The sequence below is a fragment of the Poecilia latipinna genome, unplaced genomic scaffold (assembly GCF_001443285.1).
Source record: "Poecilia latipinna isolate Pla-1442-1.1 unplaced genomic scaffold, P_latipinna-1.0 Scaffold2126, whole genome shotgun sequence".
NCBI classification, from domain to species: Eukaryota; Metazoa; Chordata; class Actinopteri; order Cyprinodontiformes; family Poeciliidae; genus Poecilia; species Poecilia latipinna.
Genome location: NW_015114742.1, coordinates 4 through 7,419, shown reverse-complemented (window position 1 = coordinate 7,419; position 7,416 = coordinate 4). Strand labels below are relative to the sequence as shown.

Sequence of the window (7,416 nt, the reverse complement as noted above, 5' to 3'; positions counted from 1 at the left end):
ATTGTGATGCTTTTTAAGGGTCAACAAATTGTAACAGCAGCTGCATGGGGGGGCCAAATAAAATATTTTGTCAGGGGGCCCATGGCGTCCCTGCTCCCCAGTGTTGCCTACTGACAGACGGGTAGAAAAGTTACAGACTTCTTTTGGTGACTGGCCATGATGTTAGATATTAAAGCAGCAAAACTTAGGCCATCGTGGAATTTAATAGTTTTGTTGCCAGCCTCTTTGTTATTTTTAGATCAGGCCTTCAAAGATGGGAGCCCAACTATAGACTGAACCATTTTACAACACAACTGGTTCAGTGTTGTAAAATAAGACACTTTTTGTCTTATTTTACACATTAAGATGTGTAAAATAAAACATCTGCTTCAATATTTCCAAGAACATTGTTGCCTGGAAAGTAAAACATAAATTCTGATGAATTGTTTAATAACAGATTTTCCTCCCTGTCTCCTCAGACTGAGTGGCTGTAACCTCTCAGAGAGCAGCTGTGAAGCTCTGTCCTCAGTTCTCAGCTCCCAGTCCTCCAGTCTCAGAGAACTGGACCTGAGTAACAACAACCTGCAGGATTCAGGAGTGAAGCTTCTCTCTGCTGGACTGAAGAGTCCAAACTGCAACCTGGAAACTCTCAGGTACAATGTTCTCAGTCTCATGTTACCTGCTACAAGATATTATGCAAATATAATTTCAATAGTAGTCCATTCATACATTTTCTTTACACCCTTGTCCCATAGTGGGGTCAGGACGGCTGCTGGTGCCCATCTCCAGCTACCGTTCCAGGCGAGAGGCGGGGTCATTTCAACAGTAGTGTATAATAATAATAGATGTCTGACTGTGATGCGGGTAATCATGCTATAACTTGTCACATAAACATGGCTGGTTGTCCTTTACTGCAGGCTCAATGAACTGAGACGTGGAGGTCAGGCTTCCATTGATAGTGTAACTCTGGATACTTGACAGATTGCTGCATCCTGGTGCACACAAGGAGAATCATTGGAAATCCTTCCTCCCAGCAGTTGTTAGACTTTATAATCCATTCTACATGTGACTAATGTTGATTTTTATGACCTACAGAACTGGAAGCTCTCAGGTATGGAGGAACCTGCTGTAGGAGCAGAGAAGGTCTGATAGAGGAAGAGGGAGAAATTACTTTAGTCAGTCTGATGGGAAACAATTAGTTTGTGTCATGGTGGGTTTGATACTCTTTGCCCACATGCAGAAACACCCGCGGAGAGACTAGTGAAAAGTCCAAAGGTTTATTAAACACAAAACTCAGTTAAACAGATTTGTCAGGTCCTCCTCCACGACAAAGGGATCCGGGTGCTACCGCTCACTGTATGAGAAAGAGATGATGAGTCTTGGGTGATGACAGGTGTACGGCTCAGGGAAAAATGAATCAGGAGATCTTACTGTAGATGGTGTAGATTGGGATAGGAGAGGGCAAAGTCAGGCATCAGGCGGTGGGTATTCAGAGAGTGTAGGAGGGCGGAACAGGTAAGTCCAGACAGCACAGATATTCTGGAGGTGGGAAACTCGAGATCTCCTGGAAAGCTCTGAAGGCGTCCTGGAAAAAGGATCACAGAGATACGTTAGGTCGCTAGAATACTCGAAGGAACAACTTTTTGAAACTCAGCGTGACTTCTGAGGGCTCGGTGTACCAGTCAAGGCAAACACTCTGGCGAAGACGTGCTGGCAGCCAGCTGCTTATATACACCTCCAGGAGAAGGCAATTCCCTACAGGTGCGTCTGATTAGGACCTGCCGGCATGCCTCCAGGAACCTGCTGTCATCTGGCGCCCTCTGGTGGATGATCTGTAAAGGAAAATGGCGGACCCACCAGCCTGGTACCTAACAGTTTGGAGCTAAATACAACCATGGCACTTATAAATGGATATCATTTTGAGCCCCTTTTGTCTCTTATGACAAGCTAAATAATAATTTTATTCTTGGTAATAATTTTCAAACGATTTTTGGTAATCAATGCAGACAGCTTTCTGCTCAATTTTACTGTTGTATCTTTGCCCCTGCCTGGAATTAAACCCAGGTCTCCTGAAAGTCAGGTGACTTACCCATTGAGCTATCCAGTCAGCATATAGCTGGGTAGCTGAACATCATGGCATGGAGTGCATCCCAGTTTTCCATGTCTGGCATATAACCATTCATTTTAGCTTTTAAACTGGTTATATTGATTCTGTGTCCAGACAGACGGATAACAAGTAGGCCTCGTCTGGGGGTCGGCAAGCCGCGGCTCTAGAACTGAACTCTTTGTTGAATGTGATGCAGCTTCTCCTTTTTAATGTTTGTATTTCTGGATATTCCAGTGAGGCCACAGCAGGTTTTCAGCAGCAGGTTGTTTAGTGTTTCATTCCTTCATCTGTGTGTGGGAGTGTGGATGGAGCAGGTATCCAGGTGTTGATCAGAGTTTAGATTGATTGGATTTTAATGCTGATTATTAAATCAGGTTGAGCTTCCAGAAATGTTTCCTTAGTTTCCCAATGTCCAGGGTTTCCTTTCTCCTCTCTGTTGGAGCTTTTCCTGTGTTTGGAGAAATGAGTTGTGCTGCAGCAGCACCAACTGTCCTTCCTACATCCACTGCAGTTTGCAATCCAGATGTTGGACTGTTCCTGTCTCAGTGGAGGACAATGTGTGTCTGAGAGACATGTAATGTCCATGTTTGCTGCTGAAAGAGACTGATGGTCTGACCCCCCTCCTCCTTTCAGGGTGGAGCCTGCTGGAGGCCCATTCTTGATATTAAATGACATCATAAAACAGATATTATTGGTACTGAAGTAACATGGCTGAGAGCAAATGCTGATTTTAGAGTAATTGAAGTGTTTAAGGAAGGACATGAGAAAATTAACATGAGGATGAGTAACATCTTGAAATGATGATCTACATTCAGTGAAACAAGTAGAGGAGTTGTTCCAGAATATATATAATGATGGGTATTTTTCTTGAACCTACATAAAAGAACCACAGACAACGTATATGAATTTTATGGTCAAGCTTTTGCAAAAGGAGAAGTCTCCATCAACATCTCCTCCGAGCTGCTGACAGAGAGTTCTGATCTCCTTCCACTCAAGCCCCTGTCAAAGAAAAACAGCCAAGGGGGCAGTCAGGAAAAACAACAGAGGTCGTAAAACTTCTAATCTAAACAACTAGCAGCAACCTAGTTCCAGGTGTGATATCTGATTTACGGTCTGAGCCCGGATCAAATCTCGGTCAAGCTGTTAACAAAGAGGGAGGATAAACAAGAGACAAAATACGACTGCTCACAGGCAGTTAGGAGGTATTCTGGTTGATAAGGATTTAAGGTCTGAGAAACACAGAGTTAACTGTCTCACATGAAGATGAAACAGACAGTCCTGACCTCCAGGTCAGTTTATACACACATAAGGAAGAGAACACTTTAATCTAAACATTACAACGATCTATAGACTGAATGTGAACTAAAGTAATAACAAAACGATAATACCGAAAATTCTCTAACATATAATATTAAGTCAAAGGCTTCTTTAAATTCACTAATGGCTGTTTTTAAAGCTAACAGCCATCACTATCTGTAATGATCCTTCGAAGAATTTGATTTAATATTAGTTACAAAGAGATTTAATTTCCTTTTGGAATCAATAAACTGTTTTTGAATTTGAATTTAAAAATATCAATAGAAAGAAAAAAAAATTGAAATTAATGAAAGATAATTAAAATAAAAGTTGTATTGGAATCAGTGTGAGCCCCACAGTGGCCTGAATCTGACGACCAACTTCTGCCTGGTTTGTTTCGTCTCTCTCTTTTATTTGGCCAAGACTTCCAGAACCACTTTGTGTCCAGACTTGGGTTTAATAAAAACCTCTCTGTTAAAAACATTCTCTGGTCTGGACTTTGTATTTTGTGTGTCCTGTGAGATGACATAAAGACCGTAACATATTGGGGGCTCATCATATTCCAAAGAAATGTTTAAAAATATATTTGGAGGGCCATTAAATGACGTGATATTTCTTTGTGGTGTCGTCTGAAAGTGTATATTCCATGTGTCTAGTAAAACCATTTTGAGTGGTATATTGAGAGTCATGTTTTTGGGGCATTTTTCGAACTCTTTAATTTAAATAATAGGGTAAATTTCCCTATATTTGACATTTGGCTGGTGCTTGTTTTTGGATAGCGTTTAGGAGCGTTTTTGTTTCTTTTTTTCATAAATTAGTTTTGTCATATTTTGTTTTGTCTCAACTAAAATGAGTTTAGTTTGAAGGAGTTTTTTATACAATCAGACTGTTGAGCAATTTGATTGTTGTCATAAGAATGGTTTTGTCAGTTGTAGCTCAGTTTTCCATTTCTGGATCCAGTTAAAAAAATGGAAAGATGAAATTCGAGATTGGCTCTGCTTTGATTAAACCTGATGTTTTCCCTCAAACCAGCTCTGATGCTGCTGTTCAGCATCATAACAGATTTTCCTCCCTGTCTCCTCAGACTGAGTGGCTGTAACCTCTCAGAGAGAAGCTGTGAAGCTCTGTCCTCAGTTCTCAGCTCCCAGTCCTCCAGTCTCAGAGAACTGGACCTGAGTAACAACAACCTGCAGGATTCAGGAGTGAAGCTTCTCTCTGCTGGACTGAAGAGTCCAAACTGCAACCTGGAGACTCTCAGGTAAAATGTTCTCAATGCTGATGTAACCAGACATCTTTCCATTACCTGCTGTCAGAAATTATGTAGATGTTATTTGAGAAGTTGATTATGATAATGGATGTCTTATTGTGAGATGGGCAACGTTGATGGGTCTCAACACATAAACATGGCTGGTTTTCCTTTAGTCCAGGCTGAAAGAACCAAGAAGTGATAATTTTAGAAAGGTGGGGTCAGGCTTCCTTCGATAGTGTAATTCTGGGCACTTGACAAATTGCTGCATCTTGGGTACAAATGGAAGCATAATTGCAGATCCTCCCTTCCAGCAGTTGTTTGGCTTTCTAATCTATTCTAGATGTGACAAATCCATCCATCCATTTTCTAACACGTTTCTCCCTAGTGAGGCTGTGAGGGATACTAGTGCCTATCTCCAATGGTCAATAGTCGAAAGACTATGGATAGGCTGCCAGTCCATCACAGGGCAACACAGAGAAAGACAGGATAAACAATCATGCACACACACACACTCTCAACTAAGGAGAATTTAGAGAGACTAATCAACCTGACAGTCATGTTTTTGGCCTGAGAGTAGACTGGAGTACCCAGAGAGAACCCACACATGCACAGGAAGAACATGCAAACTACATGTGACAAATGTTAATTTTTATTACCTAAAGAATGAAATGTAGTTTGATTACTTTTGATGTTATTAACATGTTAAGCACAATTATTTGACGTTTTTCCTCTCCTATAAATGTCCAGTTCAGACCTTGGGCTCTACCTCAATGTTCTCATCATGTGATGAATTGTGTGTCTGCAGCTTATCAGGCTGTTTGGTCTCAGAGGAAGGCTGTGCTTCTCTGGCCTCAGCTCTGACCTTTAACCCCTCCCATCTGAAAGAGTTGGACCTGAGCTACAATCATCCAGGAGACTCAGGAGTGAAGCTGCTGTCGGCTGGACTGAAGGATCCAGACTGGAGACTGGAAGCTCTCAGGTATGGAGGAACCTGCTGCAGGAGCAGAGAAGGTCTGATAGAGGAGGAAGAGGAAAAACGTCTTTAGTCTGATGGGAAACGTTTAGTTTGAAGAGAAATATTTAGTTTGTTAATTAAATATTTGGTTTGGAGCTGTGGCATTTATAAATGAATGGGTAACAAAGTAAAAAATTGACTTACTATTCTGAACCAGTGACACAGAGAAAGGAACAAAGGATGAGCAGCATCTAGAAAAGATCAACATTGAAAGAAACAAGTAGAGGAACTGATCTAAAATGTTTATAATTAATAGTCAGAGGTTTCTTCAAATTTCCTTTAAACATCAACAAGAGATCTTTTCTGCCAATAGCCATAATCATCTACTACATCTCTTTGAAGAATTTGAATTAAAATAAGTTAAAACATTTAATTTCCCTTTGTGATCAATAAAGTCATTTTGAATAGCAATAGAAGGAATGATGAATGTGGTGAAATAAACTAGAGATAATTGTTATAAACATTAGATTACAATCAGTGTGAGCCCCACAGAAGCCTGAATCTGACGACCAACTGCTGCCTGGTCTGTTTCTTCTCTCTCCCTTTTATTTAGCCAAGACTTTCAGAACCACTTTGTGTCCAGACTGGGTTTATTAAAACCTCTCTGTTGGAAACATAATCTCGTCTTGACTTTGTATTCTGTGTGTCCTCTGTGATGACATAAGGACTGTATCATATTGGAGGCTCATCCTATTCCAAAGTAATGTTTAAAAACATATTTGGAGGGCCATTCAGTGTTGAAATATTTTTAGCTCAGTTATGCTTGTGGTGGCTTCTGAAAGTTTGTTTGCTATGTCTTTGGTAAAACCTTTTTGAGTGGCACCTTTAGTGTCAGGTTGCAGGGGTGTTTCAAAAGCCCATACATTAAAAGCTACGGTAAATTTCCCTTTGTTCAACTTTTCTCATGTGCTAATGTTTAGTTTTATGTCGTGAAGTGTTTTTTTCTCATCCTCCATTAGTTTTGCCATAATCCTCTTTTCTCAAACAAAATTTAGTTTAGATTGTGGGAGGTTTTGGACAATCCTACTATTGAGCAATTAGATTGTTGTACAAAGGAACACCTTTTGTCAATTGCTGCTTAGTTTTAGATCTCTGCATCCAAACAGTTAAAAAATAGAAAGATGGAATCTGAGATTCTCTCTGCTTTGATTGAATCTGCTGTTTTCCCTCAAATCAGCTGTGATACTGATCCTCAAACTAAACCTGATGCTGATCTTCAGCCTAGCCTTGATTATCAGGTTTCCATTGGACTCTTTCTGTTAAAACTGACACTGAATTAATTTAGGTCATAGAGGAATTTTATATTTCTCCTGCCAGCCTCCTTGTTGCCTGTTGTTCAGTCCTTTATGGTTAGAAGCCCATCTTCACAATGAAAGGCAAGATAAAGACATATAAAATAAAGCAATTACTTAAACCTCTACAAGAAGAACATTATTGACTGGAAAGAAAGACATACATTTTGATGAACCTTTTAATAATTTTCCTCTCTGTCTCCTCAGATGTTACATATTAAAGCAGCAAAACTTAGGGCATTGTGGAATTTAATAGTTTTGTTGCCAGCCTTTTTGTTATTTTTAGATCAGGCCTTCAAAGATGGGAGCCCAACTATAGACTGAACCATTTCACAACACAACTGGTTCAGTGTTGTAAAATAAGACACTTTTTGTTTTATTTTACACATTAAGATGTGTAAAATAAAACATCTGCTTCAATATTTCCAAGAACATTGTTGCCTGGAAAGTAAAACATAAATTCTGATGAATTGTTTAA

The 7,416-nt window shown here is 40.0% G+C and overlaps 2 long non-coding RNA genes across 2 annotated transcripts in view; one reads left to right on the top strand and one right to left on the bottom strand.

Annotated features, from left to right (window-relative positions):
• Window positions 1-478, top strand: part of LOC106936361 (uncharacterized) — a 6,295-nt gene extending 5,817 nt beyond the window's left edge. Inside the window, exon 2 of the long non-coding RNA XR_001422118.1 lies at window positions 459-478. This is a non-coding gene — a long non-coding RNA (uncharacterized LOC106936361). The remainder of the gene's footprint in view (window positions 1-458) is intronic.
• A 764-nt stretch (window positions 479-1,242) lies between these two features.
• On the bottom strand, window positions 1,243-2,220 carry LOC106936363 (uncharacterized). Its single transcript, XR_001422120.1, has 2 exons — window positions 1,659-2,220; window positions 1,243-1,564 (listed from the first exon to the last, which is right to left on the bottom strand). It is a non-coding gene; the product is annotated as an uncharacterized LOC106936363 (long non-coding RNA).
• Between the last annotated feature and the right edge of the window lie 5,196 nt (window positions 2,221-7,416).